The sequence below is a fragment of the Vulpes vulpes genome, chromosome 3 (assembly GCF_048418805.1).
Source record: "Vulpes vulpes isolate BD-2025 chromosome 3, VulVul3, whole genome shotgun sequence".
NCBI lineage: Eukaryota > Metazoa > Chordata > Mammalia > Carnivora > Canidae > Vulpes > Vulpes vulpes.
In genome coordinates this window covers 53,434,565-53,453,833 of record NC_132782.1, presented here as the reverse complement: position 1 = coordinate 53,453,833, position 19,269 = coordinate 53,434,565, and the positions used below count along the sequence as shown (strand labels likewise).

At 45.8% G+C, this 19,269-nt stretch overlaps 1 long non-coding RNA gene across 2 annotated transcripts in view; it reads right to left on the bottom strand.

Annotated features, from left to right (window-relative positions):
* The window catches only part of LOC140598217 (uncharacterized), a 36,073-nt gene extending 18,391 nt beyond the window's left edge, over positions 1 to 17,682 (bottom strand). The window contains exons 1-3 of one of the 2 annotated variants that reach the window (XR_012000420.1): positions 17,552 to 17,682; positions 16,190 to 16,509; positions 15,118 to 15,411 (exon numbers count right to left, since the gene is read on the bottom strand). This is a non-coding gene — a long non-coding RNA (uncharacterized lncRNA). Of the gene's footprint in view, positions 1 to 15,117; positions 15,412 to 16,189; positions 16,567 to 17,551 lie in introns of those variants that run through there. The other variant, XR_012000421.1, reaches the window with a different exon arrangement.
* Between the last annotated feature and the right edge of the window lie 1,587 nt (positions 17,683 to 19,269).

The window sequence follows — 19,269 nt, the reverse complement described above, 5'->3', positions numbered from 1 at the left end:
TGTGTGACCCCCAGGGGCTATCTTAGATGCTGTGCATGGTTGTTTCGTTGAATTATGGCAGTGATTCTTTGAAGTGGGTGTTTTATTTTCTATATCTATATTAGGAAACCAAGCAAGATTAAGCCACTCATCCACAGTCAGAGAGCTAGAAACTGATGAAGCTAGGATCAAATCCTCAGTGGATTTGAGTTCAAAGCCTGTGTTTTCAGGTCAAGTATTTCTATTATCTCAGTGTTACAGTAGAGGAAATGGACTTAGAGATGTTAATGACCCGAAATCATAAAGCTAATAAGTCACTGAGAAAGAATACAAACTGGAGTCCCTTGATTTTAAATCTCAGGACACAGAGCACTCAGGAGAATACCAAAAAGTCACAACAAAGCTTAAGTTTGGGCAAATACAAAGCACTGCTCTTGAGTATAAACTATACTCGTCTCTATAGAATGATAGACTCTGGTGTATCACAATTCAGGAAATGCATTTAGGTTTATTACCTTTCACTTACATAACCAGGTACTGAACATACTTTCTTGAGTCTCTTAGCAATTTTTTAAAGTATCATTTTCCTCTTTTTTGCAAAGGAAATGACTTGTCCAGGGTCACGCATAGTAAGTGGTAGGGCAGAAACTGATATCAGCTCTGACTGAACTCTGGGAGCTGTTGCCGCTGAGGTACTGGTGGGAATGTTGGGTCTCACCAGAGTGAGTATGGTAATCAGATGGAAAGGCATTATCCCCCGTTCAAATGAAAGCAGTGTGTGGGCTCAGGAGAAATGTAGTGGTTCTATTCGTGGACCTTCAAGAAGAACTCAGTGGAATTGGGGGAAGCAGGGGAAAGACAGAGAATTATTCAAATCATCAATATGACAGAGTTTGTTGGAAAAGGATAGACAACAAGATTAGATTTTCTTAATCAAAAAAAGAGAAGACTGGGGCAGCCCCAGTGTCTCAGCCGTTTAGCACCACCTTCAGCCCAGGGCATGATCCTGGAGACCCCGGGATCGAGTCCCACGTTGGGCTCCCTGCATGCAGCCTGCTTCTCTTTCTGCCTCTCTCTCTCTCTCTCTCTCTTTCTCTCTCTCTCTCTCTCTCTCTCTCATGAATAAATAATAAAATAAAATATTAAAAAAAATAGAAGACCGGAGAGATATGACAATAACTTGATAGAATGGAGCTATGTGCTTAACCAGCAAATCTCAGAAAAACAGAACTTTCCCAGCCTCCCTTACCTCATAGTTTAAAGAAAATAAAAGGAAATATTACATTGCATAGTAGAGAGCAAACTTTTAAACCAAGAGATAGTCACTGTTTGGGGGTGCAGAGGCACAAAAGGGTTTAAGAAAGAATTATTTGGTTGCCATAAATACTCATAAATTACTCATGGGTTTATTAAAGACATGTGAGATCTTAGAGTCACCTGACCCAAACTGCTACCTCATGGATATCCACTTGCTCACTTCTAGTGATCAAGAGCTCACTCCCTCAGGACAAATCATTCCAGCTATTGACATCTTTGCACAACAAAATGGTCTTTCTTAGTTTTTTTATTTTTATTTTTTTTTAAGATTGCATTTATTTATTCATGAGAGACACAGAGAGAGAGAGAGGCAGAGACATAGAGGGAGAGGCAGGCTCCTTGCAGGGAGCCCGATGTGGGACTGGATCCCGAGACCGAGATCATGCCCTGAGCCAAAGGCAGACGCTCAACCTCTGAGCCACCCAGGCATCCCTCTTTTCTTAGGTTTAAATAATACTTCCTTCTGTTTATTATATCCGCATTGGCTCTATCTCTGCCTTTGAGATTTCACACAATAAATCTGAAGAGTCTTCCTTTTTACACCCCTTCAGGTATTTACATCCTGCTCTGAACTCCTGGAGTGAAGAGCCACATTTAAATACCTCAATTAGTGGTTGAAGTCAATGTCATGAGCAGAGAGATCACATTTAGCCAACAACTATTTTAGGGCGATTTTCAAAATTCTGAAAAAAGAATATACTGTGGCATGTCCAGCTGTGAGAAGGCTAAAGGAACAAGTACTGGCTGGAAATCAGGAGACCTAGGTTCTAGTTGGGTTCTGCGACTTTTTATATAAAGACTGTGTTACTGTATCTGCTACCAATTAGCAGGTGGATATTAGAGGCCAGAGACCACACTTTTCTAGACGACAATTTTCTCTCTCTCCCTTCTCTCCCCCCACCCTCTCTTAACACCCCCCTCCTTCCCTTTCCTTCAGTCATTTTTAATTGCCTCTTAGATATCTTTATTTTCATACCAAACGGAAAATTTATACTCAGTATGTCCAACACCAAATTTACCCTCTTCCACCCCCCCCATGCACCCTGTTTCCCCAGCTTTATTGAGGTATAATTGACATATAGTATTGTGTAAGTTTGAGGTGCTGATTCCGTACACATATATATCACAAAGTGATTACCACCATAGCGTAAGCTAACACCTGTTGTCACGTCACATAATTATCATTCCTTTTTGTGGTGAGGACATTTAAGATCTAGTCTCTTAGCAGCTTTCAAGTATATAATACAGTATTAACTATAATCACTATGCTGTACAGTAGATCTTCAGAACTTACTTGTTTTAGAACTGGAAGTTTATACTCTGACCAACACCTCCCCTTTTCTCTCATCCCCCAAACTCCAGTCTCTGTTTTTATAAATTGGCACTTTTAAAAGATTGCACATACAACTGAGATCATACAGTATTTGTCCTTCCGTGTCTGACTTATTTTCCTTAGCATAATGCCCTCAAGGTCGTTGCATGTTGTCACAAATGGCAAGATTTCTTTCTTTCTTCTGGCTGAAAAATACTCCATTGTATATAAATACTACATTGTCTTTATTCATCTGTTGATGGGCACTTAGGGTGCTTCCATGTCTCGGCTGTTGTGGATAATGGACCACAGTTCTCTTAACTGTAGGATTAAAGAGGTTGAACAAAACGCTGTTTATTCTCCTCTGTGTCTACAATTCTCTGGCTTGAACTTAATTAACCAGTGGTGATTCTGACACCCAAATCCACTTCTGCAACTCCCTTCAACATACCGTCCCTGGAAAGGAGTTTTACCAGTTACCCTTCAGATGAACCAATACAATTGGGTAGAAATTTCGTTGACCATGATTATTAGTCACTAACTCCCCCACCCCCATTCTCTGTGAAAGTAGGTTCATCTAAGGACAGAGCAGATTTCATCAGAATTTTGTTCATTTTCAGCTAAGCTGCTTACTGATAGCCAGAGGCAAGTTAATGAGTAGAAAGCAAGCAACGAAGGAACAGTTTGAAATTTAGTTTCAGATCTTGAACCTGATCCATGGGACAAGGACCATTTGATAGACATTTTGGCGGGGTCAGTGACCCGGATCTTGACCCTATATGTGTGGAAATTACATGAGTGAGGTTTCTTGTCTATGAAAAACGGTAGAACATTGAAACATAGCAGATCCCCAGACATTTGTGCTCAAGAAGGTCACACTAGCTAAGGAGCGGTGCTGGAAAGCACTTAGGTTTCCAGAGATTTCCAAGGTCTCCCAGCTGGCTAATGGCACCACTAAACTAGAACAGCTCCTCTCGCACCTGAGGTTGTGAGAGTTCTGACTTTGTAATTTATTAAGCAGCTACTACCTGCCAGGCACTGTGCTAAGCTTATGAACCATGCTATCCCATTTAATCTTTATTAGAGTTTATATAATACAAACTCTGAGGGAGCAGAGACTTCAGCTGTCTCGGGCATGGTTTTATCTCACTCTCTAGAGCATCACCTGGCATGTAATAGAAGCTCAAAAAATATCTGTTCAATGAATTTATTTTTTTAAAGATTGTATTTATTTATTCATGAGAGACACGGAGAGAGGGGAAGAGCCACAGGCAGAGGGAGAAGCAAGCTCCAGGCAGGGAGCCTAATGTGGGACTCGATCCTGGCACTCCAGGATCACGCCCTGAGCCGAAGGCAGGCGCTCAACCGCTGAGCCACCCAAGCGTCCCCTGTTCAATGAATTTAAATAGGCAAATTAATAAAGTAGATTTTAATATCCCCATCTTAAAGATAAAGAAATTGAGACTCAAAGAGATAAATTGACTTGATGATAAAAATTTTAAAAAGGGTTTGGAAACAGCAGAGCTGGAGATTGCAACTAGGCTTTCTGATGTCAAGGTTAGCGCTCTTAGTAGAGCATAGCTGTCTCCCAGCTTAATCACCTTAAAAACCTAAAATAAAACTGGGGTTAATCTCTTTGAAATACAAGGGCACCTGGGTGGCTTAGTTGGTTAAACATTTGCCTTTGGCTAAGGTCATGATCTTGAGGTCCTGGGATCAAGACCCGCATTGGGCTCTCAGCTCAGCGGGGAGTCTGCTTCTCCCTTTCCCTCTGTGTTCTCCCCCCACCTCAAATAAATAATTTTTTTAAAAAAAAAACTTAAAAAACATCTCTTGAAAACAAAGTTAAATTTGTGGAACAAGCATACATTTCTTAATGCTCATCTTTTTGCCATTCAAATCCTTCACACGTAAGAGATGACTGACTGTAAGTTTTCTGCCCTCAAAAGCAACATTAGAGAGATTTAAAAGATCTCACTAAACTTAAAAAAAAAAACAAAGCCAGGTTGCCCAATTCATGGAAACTGTGAATGTCTCTCTTATGGAGGACATAGTCCCCCCAGAGTTGTTCCTGTGGCCCCAGCAGAATATTGGCTCGGACAATGAGCAGAATAAAGACAGAAGCTGACCTGAAAGATGAGGTGGTCAGGAACAAGGGCCAGCATGTCCCATAGGGTACCCAGGGGTACTCAGGCTCTCTTCACCCACATGGGTCCTTCTCTTCCACCTCCATCTTGCAAGGGGATAGGAGGCAGCACTGGCCCTCAAGTCAGGAGACATGTGTTCTGGCCAATGTCCCAATAGTCACTGACTGTGGGACCGTGGATAAGCCTATTCCTCCCCTGACTTTAGTTCCCCCACATTAAGAGAAAGGAGTTAGCCAACATGACACCAGGTCCCTTTCCTCTCTGACAATCTCTCATCACGTTATTCCCTCTTTTCTTCCGTACTTAGGCACGAGCAGCACACTGGTAGCCCAGAGTGGCTTTGGGGACTCCCCACCACTGCCGCTGCTAGAGCATCCCCGGTGCAGCTGTTCTGCTGACCGCTCCCATTTACCTATGCAGATGAGGCTATGAATAAACACAGTCTGCCAAAAGTAAAAAGGTCCTCATTTTTCACATTCTCTTCAGCCTTTCACTTTCCTTAGGCCAAGAGTGGCCGAAGTGAGACTCCCTTTCCAATCTGACCTCCCTCCCTTAGGGACTCAATCCTGCCTTCCACCTACAACAGGTAGACTCAGTTTGGATAAGAAGGAAGTGCTTTTCATTTGCCAATAGGGTTTTCCTTTTCACAGTTTTATTTTAGCCTTCCTGCTCACCACACACACACACACACACACACACACACACACAAAACTGTGGGGCTTTTTTTTAGTTATTCTAAGACCTAAACACTGATCATTCAGTACCCATTGGTCTTGGAAAAGACAGGCCAGCCTTGCTCCTTAACTCAGCATTGTAGTCCCCTGTTCCCTGACCCAGTCAGGTTTGCCTGCCTTGCACAACCTCCCGGCTTTAACACCTTGTCACATACAACTTCTGGAGACCAATAAGAACCTGGCTCATTCTGGAAGCCTCTGCTTCATGAATGTGTTCTCCAAAGCATCTTCTGCATCCCTGTCTTTGCTTCTCCCTTCCCTAACTTAAAATTACCTGTTGCCTCTTCTAGAGGGCCATGGCACATGTTATACACATTCTTACACACATGCACACATTTGACAAGGTTCTCTGTCACGATTATTTGCTACCATGCCATCTTTTACCAAGTAGACTGTGAACTTTTAGGGAGCAAGAATTGTATCTTGCCCACGTTAATATTCTTCACTGGACTGACTCAAGGTAAATACTAACATGTGAATGAATTCAATAACTCTTGATGGTCAGTAGTGTGTTAAGCATTTTTCTTTCCATGTTTCTACTGTGGGGAAGACATATGAGGCCATTTAAGGGTTAATTGGAAGCCTTATGATTCATCTGGTCCCACCCTAAGATGCTTCGTCCAGCTTCTGTTGACTCCTCCTGTTACCAGGCATAAAACAAACACTGTTGTTTCCCTCATTCCTATTTTCCTGGTCCCCTGGGTTGCGCTTCTGTACCAGGCTCTTTTCTTTCTGATTCACCTTTCTTTGAGTATATTTATTTGCATTTCCCTCACCACAACACCATCAGTTTAGCTTGGTTTAATGGTGGACCCTATTTGAAGCTTAGAAGCTGGAGCTCTTCTGTCTCCTGTCCCAGCAAGCAATCATTCGCTTCTGTCTTTATTAATTCATCAAATAACTAAAAAGCAGCCAAGACACTGAGGAATACAAACTTGAAAATGATCCCTTTCCCCGACTGCAAGGTGATCTCAGTCTAGGGGAAGATAAGACACGCAAAGAGATCATTAGAATGGTAGAATACCAGGTAGACGGCAATAACAGAGGAGTCCAGCCCATCAGGTATGATATACGCTGAGACGTGAGGGGTCACTCCAGTGGGAGAGGGGAAAGGGCAGGACCAGGAAAGACGTCCTAGGGGGAAGTAGCATTGAAGTGGTCCTGAAAGAATGAAGGGGGATTTGCACTCCCAGGGGTAGTTAAGCAGAAGGGGGATAAAAAAAACACACCACCACACCAGCAGAGCCTGGAGATGGAAAAGTACAGGAGCAGGCAGTGTGAGTAGTTCACTCATCTGCAGCGCCACATGCTCAGGTGGAGACGTATGGCTCAACAGGTAGGTGAGATCCCTGTGGGGGTGGAACGGAGCAGGAGAGACTGGAGCAGGACGACGGGTTGAGAGGCGTTTGCAACCTTCTGGGTGAGAAGCGAGAGGGTGGTGGCAGTGAACGTGGAGGGAAAGAATGGGAGTGAGAAATATTTCAACAGAGATGCTTAAATGCCTCCAAATCTCCTTGACTAATTCTCCTCAATAACTCATACACCCATTTTCATGGCAGACGTCATATGACCTTCCCCACCCCCTCTTTGGAAGCTTATCTTTTTATCTTCCAGGTGCATGACTTTCTGCCCAATTACTTGTCTTCAACCCATCAGAGCAGGTCAACCGTGCAGCCCAGTAGTCTCACTGTCACACTTGGCCTATGTTGCTCCTGTGCATGTCTCGTCCTCTGCGTACTCTGAGGATAATTGCGCTAAGTCTCCCGTGGCCTCCCCTGGATGTTCAGTCAGACATTGAGACCCCGACAAGGGCTATAGCTCGGGATGGGGGAGGATGTGCAGAGGGGTAAAATGCAGCCCTTAGAGGACTCAGCTTCTCTACATCCCTCTCCTAGGAGAAGACCGAGTGAGGACTAAGATGTCAGAGCCTGGACAAGGAAGCGAGATTGGGTGGAACCAAGAGAGACTCATTTGGGCCCGGGGAACCTACCCAGGTGTGTCTCTACCTCTGGTCCTGGGAGCTGCTGGCAGAGAAAACCAGGACTGGAAATGCAAAGGCAGTGCTTTGTCTCTATGAGCAAAGTGACCTTGAGTCTCTTTCTCTTTCTGAGCCTCAGATTTGTCGTCTATAAAATAGGAATTATGACATTCACCTTATTTGCCCCCATTGAGCTGTTGGTGAAGCTAGAATAAGGTGAGTATGGAACCACTATGAATATGTAAAACAAGATTTCATGGGTTTATTCTCATTCACATTCAACTCCAATCCCATTCATTAGGACAGGTAGAGATAGAGAGAAAAAAAAAATACAGATGCCCAGAAAGGATGGCTGTGGGGTCCTGTTTTCCACATCAGATCTAAGATGACTGGCCATATGAAGCATCTAGATCAGTCTCCTCCTTGGGCAAATGAAGAAACCAAAGCACAAAGGGAAAGACTGAATGGTCTATGGTCTCAAGGTGAGTCAGAGGATGAACCCAGATCTTGAGGATCACAAGCCAGACCTTCTTCCACTCCACATCCCTTATTCTCCGAACTGAAGCCAGAATGGAAACCACTGGCCTGGAGACTGGGCTTGCCTAACCTCTATATTACTGGTAAAAAGTTCCATAATCGGAACTAAGGAAGAATTCAGTGTGGATTGGATCAGACCCCATTTCTATGAAAAATTATGTTTAAAATCTTAGATAGTCATTTCCTAAGGTCCAGGGCATTCATGTCCTCAAAAGAAAGACTCAGTTCCAAATGTGGGATTGCCTGTCGCCCTTCTTGCTTTTCCTCGGGCATCAGTGGTCTCCATAGGAGAAGAAAGGTTGATTCCCCCTACTTGCTAGCAGCTGACAAGTGTCAGGGGCTTTGAGGTGCCAATTCTCCAATAAATATTTACATACACCACACCTTATTTGGTCCTCATAACAACCCAACCCTAGGTGGGAAATAATCTCAATATCCTCACTTTCAGGTCAAATAAAAAAGAACCTGAAACTCAGATAAGTCAAGTGTCTTTAGTCATCAGCGAGTGCCAGGTTCGTGTAGAGTCTTTTTCAACCACAGGGATACTATTCATCAGGGAGCTGCCTCCTCTGCTCCATATCCTTTTTGCATGGCTCCTGCTAAGTATTAGAACTGTGCAATGCTCCTTTCACTCAGGAAAGTCTATGAAATACACACTGTCTCTCTGCTTCATCCTCCAGCTCATATGTTCTGTCTTCCTCTTCATCACCACATGAGCATTTTCTGACGATGGCACTGTGCTGGAACCAGGGGAACTGACACACACCCTTTCCTTTGAGATTTTGAAGGCTGGCAAAGGTGAGGGTGGGAGAAGACACACAGTCAGACAGCTCTAATCAAAGAAAGACAGTTGTGTTGCCAGAGAAAGACACAGATGTGTATCTGGTGGTGTAGAGACAGGAGGGTAGAGAAGGGCACATGTCACATAACTAGGGGACCCATGGGTTCAGGGAAGGTCAAAAGGGATAGACAGTCTGGGCTGAGGGTAGGATGCAGGATGAAGAGGGGCTAGAGTTCAAGCCAGGAAGTCTGGGACTGATGTTCATAGGACTCTAAGGGACTTCTTTCTTCTGAGAGTTTACCAGTTCCAGATCAGCCCAGATGTGGTTGGAACCCATTTGTGGGGAACCTCAGTTTCTCCTTCTGTACAATGGAAGCCATGGATGTTGCCTATAAGGGACCTGTGTGAGGGTGGGGCAGGGGGGAAGTAATAGCAGAATGCATTGATATCCTCTAGGGTAGGGTGGAAAGGAAATGCAAATCACAGATATTTATAATTGCAGCAAACTGAAACCCAAAAGATATTGCTGTGGGCCGCCAAGCATTCCCGCTGGAAATCCTGAAAACCTGCTACCTTGAGGCTGTGCCCAGATCCCAGCTGGAAGTAGACTTATCTCTTCTCAGCTCCTGCCAGGCTGTTCCTCATACAACAAACACGAAGCTCCCTGCATAATTCTACCTACAGAGGAGGAAGCTCCGCACCCTTCTGTCTTCTCTTTTCAAAGAACTAAGCTGAGCCCTAAACTCTCAGCTCATGGCAAGCTACTGTTTTGTCCTTAGTGCCTTCAAGGCAGCCATGTCAAGGCTAGACCCCCAGAGTTGGGAGCTGCCGACTTGGGAAATATTGTGAGGTTCCACTGGTCTCCTGACATGGCCAGTGATTTATGGGGCGTCTCCTGTGGCAGGCTTGTGCTAGACCTCCAAAGAGCTCAGGGGAATGGCAGGCGGGCAAGGGTCTGGCCTTGGAAGGAGAGGTGGAGAACAGAGTCTTAATCTCAGCACAATTTCCTTTTCTACCAAAGGGAGGGAAAGACCACATTGATTTCGACCTTTTTCTTCTTTCACAAACATCAGCGGACCCCTTTTTCACATGTTACCTTTTTTGGGACCCCGTATATATAGCCAGAGAACACTTATGGGTGACCTCCTCAGGCATTTCAGAGGGACTGTAAAATAGTGCTTCTCAGACTTTAATGTCCACGTGAATCTTTGGTGGATCTGGTGAAAATGCAGATTTGACTTAGAAGTCTGGGGTAGGACCCTGTTGACGTTGATGCTGGTAATCCATGGACCATACTGGAAATAGCAAAGGTCTAGAACTCTAAGAATTGGTTGCAAAACCACTGATCTGACATTGAGACATTGAGTCTCCCCATACCTTACCCCTGGAAATCTTAAACCAAAGCTTCTAGATTAGATTCTCCTTCCTGGATTGAACTCAGCTTCTGCAATCAACTCCAAATCAAGATTTTAGGATTACCTCCTCCTTACTTCCCCTGGCTCTGGGTGCCTACCATCTCTACAAGGCAGTCTGGGAGCATTCCTGAGAGGTGTGGCCATGAGGAAGAGTTCTAAGCCATATCATTCTAACAGAGAAGTACAAAGGGTTAAGGTAAATCCTCTCCAACCCACCAACCACCTTAATACACAGAGGGATCAAGTCAGAGTTCCCACTGGCTCTTGAAAAGGATGGCCTGTGACAGCCACTTTCTCCCTGCCCTCTCATAACCCCAGCAGATGAATGATGGAAGTCATTTTCCTCACACAGTCCCTGTCTCTTAGGCCCAGCCCCCTTGGGACTGAGATGCTCCCACTGAAGTCAAAGGTATTTTTAGCTCTGCTCATGTGGGACCATGCTTGGCCAATCCTCCCTGGACCTCAATCTTGGATTCCAAAAATGCCAGCTCTTCTAATCCAGGAGGCACAGAGGCGACAGAGAAATCTGAGTGCATTGGAAAATGAAGCACATGGCCTTTTGAGGATTTTGTCCATATGCTGGCATATGATAAAAACAACAACAGTAACACCTAATGCTCAGAAAGCCACTTCCACTGGCAATTGCCTCATTGATCTTCCCAAGAGGCTTATGGGAATGATAAGGCAAACATGATTCTTATTGTATGTAAAGGAAGGGCCAAGTGACCTGGCACGATGACAAAGCTGGTAAGTAGCAACATTGGGTCTTCAGTCTCTGGGTCCAGACTCAGTGCCCTTTACAGGACCCCCATACAAATCCAAACTTTTGCTTCTCCTGCTAGCTTTGTTTGGTTTTCTGATTAAATATTGTGAGGAGCAACATCTGCAGACTTTCATGTTGAAAGCTTGTAGTCAGAAGTGCTTTATTAAAAAATGGAAGACTGGAAGCAAGGAAGAATGAGACGTGTAGTATCAGTCACAGTCCTGGAATGAAGCAGAGGACACGCTCAAGAGAGGGTGACCAAAGACAGATTAATTAAAGCATAATTTATACAGGTGTGGGCAGGGTTAGGGAAAACCAAGAGATGGTGATGCACACTGGGGCTAACAACACCTGGCAGCTGCTACTGGTCCATCATCTGAAAGGACAAAGGGAGAGGCAGTTCCCAGAATCCAACAGCCATGCTGGGAAGCTGCAGGAGAGGCCTACCAATAGGAGCTATGGCCTTTGGGAGTAACATGTAGTCACTGGTAACATATAGCCAGCAGAGAGGGGGATATGGAAAGACAGATCCTCACTTCTCTCTCTTCCTACCCTCTGATCACCTAATTAGTGAGTCCAACCAGAAGCCAGAGAGCATGGGAACCTACTGATGTCCACAAGGTCAGCCTCCCAAAGACGGGAGATAGAGAAGGAGGAGGATGGATTTGGAAGGTCAGATAGAGAACACCAGGCATGCAGCTACTATAAGCAAGAAATTGGTTTCAATGAGGGTGGAAGAAGGGCAAAGTCTGAGAGGTTGGATTTTGGGAGGTGACAATAGCCAGGTCCTCCCAGAGTAGAGTTACCCCAGAGCCCAACTGTCACTCCCTCGGGCCAATCTGGCCCTGAGTCTCAAGGGAGCACACACACACACACACACACAGCAGACTAATAGCTCCCAAGAGGTCCCATCAGCCCCACAGGAAGGGTTGGTGGCCATCAAACCTGGGTTTAACTCCCAGTTCCTCCATTTTGCTTTGTGTGACCCCAAGCAGTACATTTAATGTCTCTGAGTCTCTGTGCCTTGCCTGCGATGCAAGTGCTGCCTGTCCCAGGACAGGTTGGCACCTCACACACTGAGAAGCCATGTAAGGTAAGGATGTGAGAATGTGGTTAAGAACACCACGTGATGCAATCATGTAAGAATGCTGTGGAGTCCAAATGGCCTGGACCACCCATGCTTCAGCTCCTAATACCTGGACTTGGGACAGGTTAAAGCCAAAGAAGCCCCAGAATCACTGTGTCAACTTTCTGCCATATTAAAAGAAGAAGTGAGAAAGAGGTGGCACAGTTGTTGGCAGAGATGGGACCACAAGGTGTCCTCTTGCGGCCTTGTGGTGCGCCCCCACTGTCCTTTCCCCTCACACATGAGAGTCAGTGAGACAAAGGATGAGGAAATATCTTGTCAATTGTACCAGTGGTGGTGTTCATTACAGTTAATAGCCATCTTTCCCTTATAAACCTGTCCCAGTCTGGAAAAGTCCCATCATTTACCATGTCTTCCAGGGCACTAGAAAGTGTGATTAGTTGCCCAGGGTAAAGCACATGAATACCCAAAAGCACACCATCAGGGGTGTTCATCTGAGTAAAGATAAATGACACTTAGCAGAGGATGGGATCCAGAGGGCACAGGTAAGGCGTGACGGGCAGCAGGTGGTACAAAAGACCAGAGCTTGATATGCTCCCTACAAAGGAAGGAAAGCTCCGGTGGGGACCTGAGAAGGGACATAAGAGTCCCAACCCCAAATGGGTAGAGGGGAAGTTAGGGAGAGGAGGAAAGCCCAGCCCTGAGCAGCTGAGGGCCTCCCCAAGTCATCCCTGACAGCAAGAAGAAGAGGGCCCCACTCTCAAGACCCTTCTAAAGCGGGCAGACCCTGTTGGGCAGGCTTCAGTAGACACCTCCATCCGTGGAGAGTTTGTTACAGAGTGATCACGTGCCACATTGTGGCTTTTAATCCAGAAGCCATTGGCGCCTGGCTGGTGCAGTGGGTTAAGCACCTGACTCTTGGTTTCAGCTCAGGTCATGATCTCAGGGACATGAGACCAAGGTCTGCATCAGGCTCCACGCTCAGCGCGGAGTCTACTTAGAGTTTCTCTGTTCCTCTCTCTCTGCTGCTCCCGCTTGCTCTCTCGCACTCTCACTCTCTCTCTCAAATAAATAAATCTTTAAAAGAAATTTTACAAATTATTATTAGTTTATTTTATTTATCTTTTTACAAATTAATAAAAACCAAAATCTTAACTCCTAGTGAAGACCTCTAGCTTTCAGAATGTCTGGACCAGCTCACACCCCACGGAGCTGATTCAATTCTGCTTCTCTCATATTACCCATCTCTTCAACTGCTCCTCTGCTCCACCACTTTCAACTCTTCTTCTATACATCCTTTTAATAAGTATTAATTGAGCACCTACTGTGGGTCAGGCACAGTGCTTATCACCGAGGATTATAATGAGGAACCCTGTCTGTGGGGAACTGACCATCCAGACTCTGCTGAAACAAATGTGGGAGCAGAGACTGGCTCAGTCGAGAGTTCTGTGCTGAACAAAGCCCTCCACTGCTCCTAGAAGGACCATAGTTAGCACAAATATTCAAAATAGTATATCCAGAGAGACCGACCCTCTCTCTGTAAGGACAAGGGTAGTATAGGTTTATGTCTCAGAACATGGGAGATGGTTGAACTCCCCGTGAACAGTTCCCAGCTCCACAGCCCAGTGTATGACCTTGGGTAAGTTCCTTAGGCTGTCTGTCTGAGACTCCTCTTCCTCCTCTGGGTAATGGCAGTAATCATAGTGCCTCCCTCATGGAACCTCAAGGAAAATCGGGGTAATAGGACTCAAGCTCTGAGAACAGTTCCCAGCATGGCAGGCACTCAATAGTCACCATTACAGGTGACTCGAGGCCAAGGGGGGGTCCGTGACTCACTGAATGTCTCTCGCCTAGTTAAGAGCAGATGCAGGGTTGGAACCCAGGTGCCCCGGTACCAGGCCAGTGTTCTTTCCACTACATCTACTACCTTCCCACCACGGAATCCACACATGAATTTAGCTATATCCCATTTGAATGTTTAAACAAACTAGGAAATTTGAGCTTGTATTTCCATACAGAGCCTTTCTTATTTGGGCCACTAGAAAGATTATATTTCTTCCACTCAAGTAACCCCATTGCCAACAGCCAATCATCTGCCTCACCCTCCTTGCTAAGGAAACTGAAGCCTCTGACTCCATGGCCAGCACTTAGGGCCAAGTCTTTCCTGTCGGCCACATCTCGCTGAATCACTGTACCCTTGTAGTCCAAATCTTCATGGTTACTTCCCCATCTCACTTCTTTGCTTCGATTGAGCACTATTCTCACAATCCCACTGGGTAGAGGTGGCAAACAGGTGCAATATCTGCGAGTCCCTGTGTGAAGATCTGGGGCCCCGCAGTGGTTCGGTAGATCCACCCAATTCACGGTCAGGGTGGTGGCAAGCCAATGCCCAAACTCAGTGAAATTAACAGACGTAGGGGATTTGTGTCACAACAGCCCACTGATAACTCACAGCCTAAGCCCTAACCACTTGCTGATTCCACTGAATCACAAAGTGTTAGAGCCTGGTGCAACTTTAGAAATGATTTGCTCTGATCTCCCTTTCTCTTGTGGGCGTGCCTGAGTCTTAGCTTGGAAATTAGATTAAAAAGTAACCAGATGTTGAGGTGCAGAGTTTGGACCTGGTAGCCAAACTACCGAGGCTCAGTTCTGGTTCTAGCCTCTACCTGAGGCCTTGGCCAACCTACTTCACATCACTGTGCCTCATTTTCTCATCAGTAAAATGGACCAAAGGTACTTACCTTACAGGACTGTTATGAGAACTGAATAAATTAATAACTTACAAAGTGCTTAGAATAGTGCCTGGCACATATGTTTCTATAATTAATACACTAAGAAGACAGGACCTTCTGTGAGTCTCAGTCAGTTATACTCCCACTCTGGGCACTGTCAGATTGAATTAAAGAGTCTCTAGGAGCCCCTTTATTTTTCTACGGTGGTGATGGCATTCCGTGCTGGGATAGGTGGATCTGGAAATCCCATCCTGTGCCGCTAAGAGCATCTAAGAGATGACAAAACAGCTCTTGGGAAGCACCAAGGAGAACATGGTTGCAGAGGTGTAACTCACCTGGCTGAGGCAAGGATCCCTGTGGCTTTAGCCAAAGTCATTGCAGGAAACTCCTCAGGAACTGGGAATGGAGACTGTGCCACTTGCAGTCTCACAGGGCTTAGGTCAGAAATCACTGTGCTGGCCATTGCCGGGCTCTTCACGGCCTGCCCTCCACCTTGTGTCTCTGTGATCCACCTGCTGTTTGATCTCTTGATGGTGAATGGGGACTCAGAATCCTCTCTTTGGTTCCACTCAGACATTCTCCTTCAGAGCCGGATTCCATTAAAAGAACTCTATGATTCATTTGTTCTGCTGCTTTGAGGGGTTGGGAGCGGAGACAAGAGAGTGATGGAGAAAGGGTGTGAGTTGGATGTGTACAAAAGGCCTGAATTTGGAGGATGCTCTGCTCAATGTGGATGAGGAAAGAGTGCCAGTCACTGCACTGGTGCCTGTCATGGACCTGAGCGACAGGAAAGCATCCCAGATGCCTGCAGAACCTCAGAGGAACATAGGCTGTCTTCAGACACCTTATTCTCTGTTTACTATGCCTTGATGGTGACAGCAGGGAAATTAAGGACAGGTGTTCAGGCTCAAGTTGCTCCTCTCCCCCTCACCACCCCCCACCCTGACATAGTAAACTAACTAACTCCCCATCCTATAGCCGAGTCTCTCAGCCCAACCACTGGCTGTCATCCCACCTGCACTTGCTGCTAAGTTGAAGCCAGCTTCTCATTGTGCCATTGTCCTGCTCAGATTCTCCATCTCTCTGCAGCCTCCAGGACAAGGTCAAGCTCCTCACTGGCCCTAAGTCCCAATCATCTTAACCACGTAGCTGCCCTGTCCAAACAAAACTATGCAGTGCTTTGCCACTCCAAGCTGTCATTGTTTATCCTATAGTGAGAATATCTCACCCTCGTACTTGAGTATGGTTTCTACCATGGGCTCTAATCTTCTATTAGCTGGGTGGCCTTGGGAAAGTTATTTAACCTTTCTGAGCCTCATGTTCTTTATCTACAAAATGATGCTATCTAAGAGGTAAAGGCTTTCACGAAGAGGAACTATGATACTATACAAGGGTTTAACACAGTACCTTGAACATGGTAAGAGCTCAGTTAAAGTTGGTTATAATAGTGACCATAGTAACAAAGATGATGGGCACGATTGTTCTCTGTCTCAAGTCATCACAGCCTTCTGTGAGCTCCCAACTCAGTGCCACTTCTCCTTCATTTGAAGTCTTTCTGAATGTGTGACCATCTTCGTATTCTGCATGGTGTTGTAGTGGTTTTCCCTATCTCTCCTTTTGGAAGCAGGAGCTATGACTGACCTCTGGATCCTTTGTCTTGTCTGAAAATGGATCCTGGTATTTAGTAGGTGCTCAGTAAAGATTTTCACTTGGATGTTCCCCTGGCTCTGGAAGGAAGGCCGGAGAAAGTCATTAGCGTTCCTGAGCTGCTCAGAAGCAATGAGTCGCTCTTTAGAAATGAGACAGAGTCACTCACTGTGGGACTCTGTCTGCAGGGACACGTGGCACAGCCTGGGCAGCCACTGGGACTAGCTCGTGAACTTCGCCCTCATTCCCCACACCCTACTCTTCAAAGCCTGGACCAGGGCTGTGGTTGGTCACCAGAAAGGTCAGGGGGAAGTATGTGCAAGAGAACAAGTGCTTTTCTCACTGAGAATCTGCTTGGGAAGTGGGAGAAGTAGAGGGGAAAAGTGCCTATGTTCTGAGACTCGCAGAAGGAAAATGGAAGTAGGGAGGAAGTGACTTGTGCTGTCCCAGGCTCAAAAGGAAGACACTGCTCCTGTACCTGGAGCTCATCAGGGAAATTCTCCTGAGTTACGCGGAGCTCCACAGCTTGATGAGGGTGACCTCGAGGGCTCCCAGCTCTCTGATTCATCTGAACCTCAAGCCTTGGTTGGCAGGCACACACAGTTGCCTCTGCCCCGAGCTGACCTTGTTTGAAATTCCCCATGTTGCCATTATGGCCTGAGCTAAAGCCTGGTCACAGGACTTGGTCACCCTGGGCTGTAGGTCAGTTCACTCACACTAGCTGTCCTCTCTGAATTTCAATCTGAAGAGACAGGCTGGCCATCCCCCACTTCTCGGGAGTCTGAAACCAAAGCTAGTCCCAGGGATCATGCAGTCTGGTCTGACCCCAGCTCTGAAAGAGAGGGTCACACCACTGGGTAGGGATGGAGCCAGGGCTCGAACACAGGGCTCCAGAGCCCAGTCCAGCCACTTGCCACTCCCCCAAGTTGCCCCTACTGGCTCTTCACTCTAAGGACATACCCCACGAAGAACGGAGGGGTTGTGAAATAGTTCCACTGGAAGCCTATGGCTGGCTGAAAGCCCAGATGGCTTTTTCTCATCCCTCCTAACCTAGTCTGAATTCTGCAGTTTTCATTTCACTCATTTGTGTTAACTCTTCTTCTCCATGAGGCCATGGCTTACCTTCCAATGAGCAGCTCCTGAGAACAGCTGAGCTGACTTCTGCTTGCACCTTCCCGGACACCTCCACTGGCAAGACCTTCGCATTGAGCAATCACCTTGTGCAAACGGACTCTTCCTTGCCCTTCATAATTACTCGGCAACTCTGCAAAACAGTAACTCAACTGTTTGTGTTTCAAGCTCAAGATTAAAAAGCTAGCTTTATATTTCTTTCTTTCCCTTGAGGAAGTTACTAGGGACCTAAGAGATTTCTAGTCTTTGACTCCTAACTAGTAGCTTAACACACCCTAATCTTCTTCTGGTCCCCAGTCTGTGCCAGGTGACACAGGAGGTGCCGGGGAGGAAACAAGATATTCCTCCAGAGGGAAGATGCCCCCAAATGGAGATTTACCATTCACTCACTACCACCCCCAACCACTCATCCCAATGGCCACCAACTGACTCTTGTTTCCATTACATCCAGCCAGCCTGGTGCGTTTATCTCCAATGTTTGTTCTAAAGTTTCATAGTTTACGAATCACTTTAGCCTCATTGCAAGTCATGTCCAGGACCTCTCTGAAGGATAAGCAGTGCAGGTTCTCACATTCGAGTAAAGTAGACAATCCTATATATTTATGCTTATATCTGGAACTGATCTGACCAAGTTTATGTGGTTAGAAAGCAGTGCACTCAGCCTCTGACCCCAAGTACACTGCCCATGTGGTCTTTCTTTTCCCAGCTGCTCCTTATTATCCATCTTGCATATCCAACAAAAGGAGCTTTCTAGAATCCCAGTTTTCTCACACTACCCTCGCATTCACAAAGGTTCTGAGACTCCTAACTGCCTGCAGAATAAACTTGCGATGATTCAGCTGGTCTTTGAAAGCCCTCCACGCTGTGACTCCGAAGTGTTTCCTCAACACTATTCTATGGCTTAAGCTTGGTGGATCTTTCTGAATTTCCTACAATGCCCTGTGTACTTTAAACCTTTGGGCCTTTATCCTGCTGTTTCTCTAGACCTCCCCATGCTTCAACCCAGATTTACCCTCCCAGATGCTGCTTCAGTAGGACTTCTTGCTGGAACTCTCTCCTGGATAGCCTCAGCCCGTAGTGAACCCTACCTTGTGAAATTCCACAGCCTGAGTCAACCACACTGCTTTCTGGACTTAGGGAGCAAACCTGCATCAGATAAAAATTGAAGCTTGACTCTACCATCTGTCTCCCACCTCAGCTCCAGGCTGGGCTTTGAATGCTAGAAAAGGATCATCACACGCATCTTTTGATGGTTATTTATTAAATATTAGGTTCAAGAACAGTCTGGGGTAGGGTCTCCCTTCTTGTGACTAAACAGGAAGCACAATAGAAAAAAAAATTGGATCAAACATTTAAAAAGAACCTTCTATTCCATCACTAAAGTATTAAAGGTGCACTTCTTTATTAAAGAAGGAAGAAAGAGAAAGGGAGGAGGAGGAAGGCATAGAAAGGGATAGCTCAGGTTCAAGGAGCCTGAATCCCATCTCTGGTTCCTCAGTGACTTAAAATAAGCATAGAGCACTGGGAGTAGAGTCCTTATACCATCTCACATCAGAGGGTCAGTTTCCTCAACTGGAAAATGTGTGTGATTGCCCCTGGTCAGTCCATCTCCCTAGGTGACAGATATAAATGTGCTTTGTAAGTGTATCAGACCTATAAGAAGGATGGTTAATTCGCAAAGTCCAGGCCACTCCCTTCTTTCTAACCCT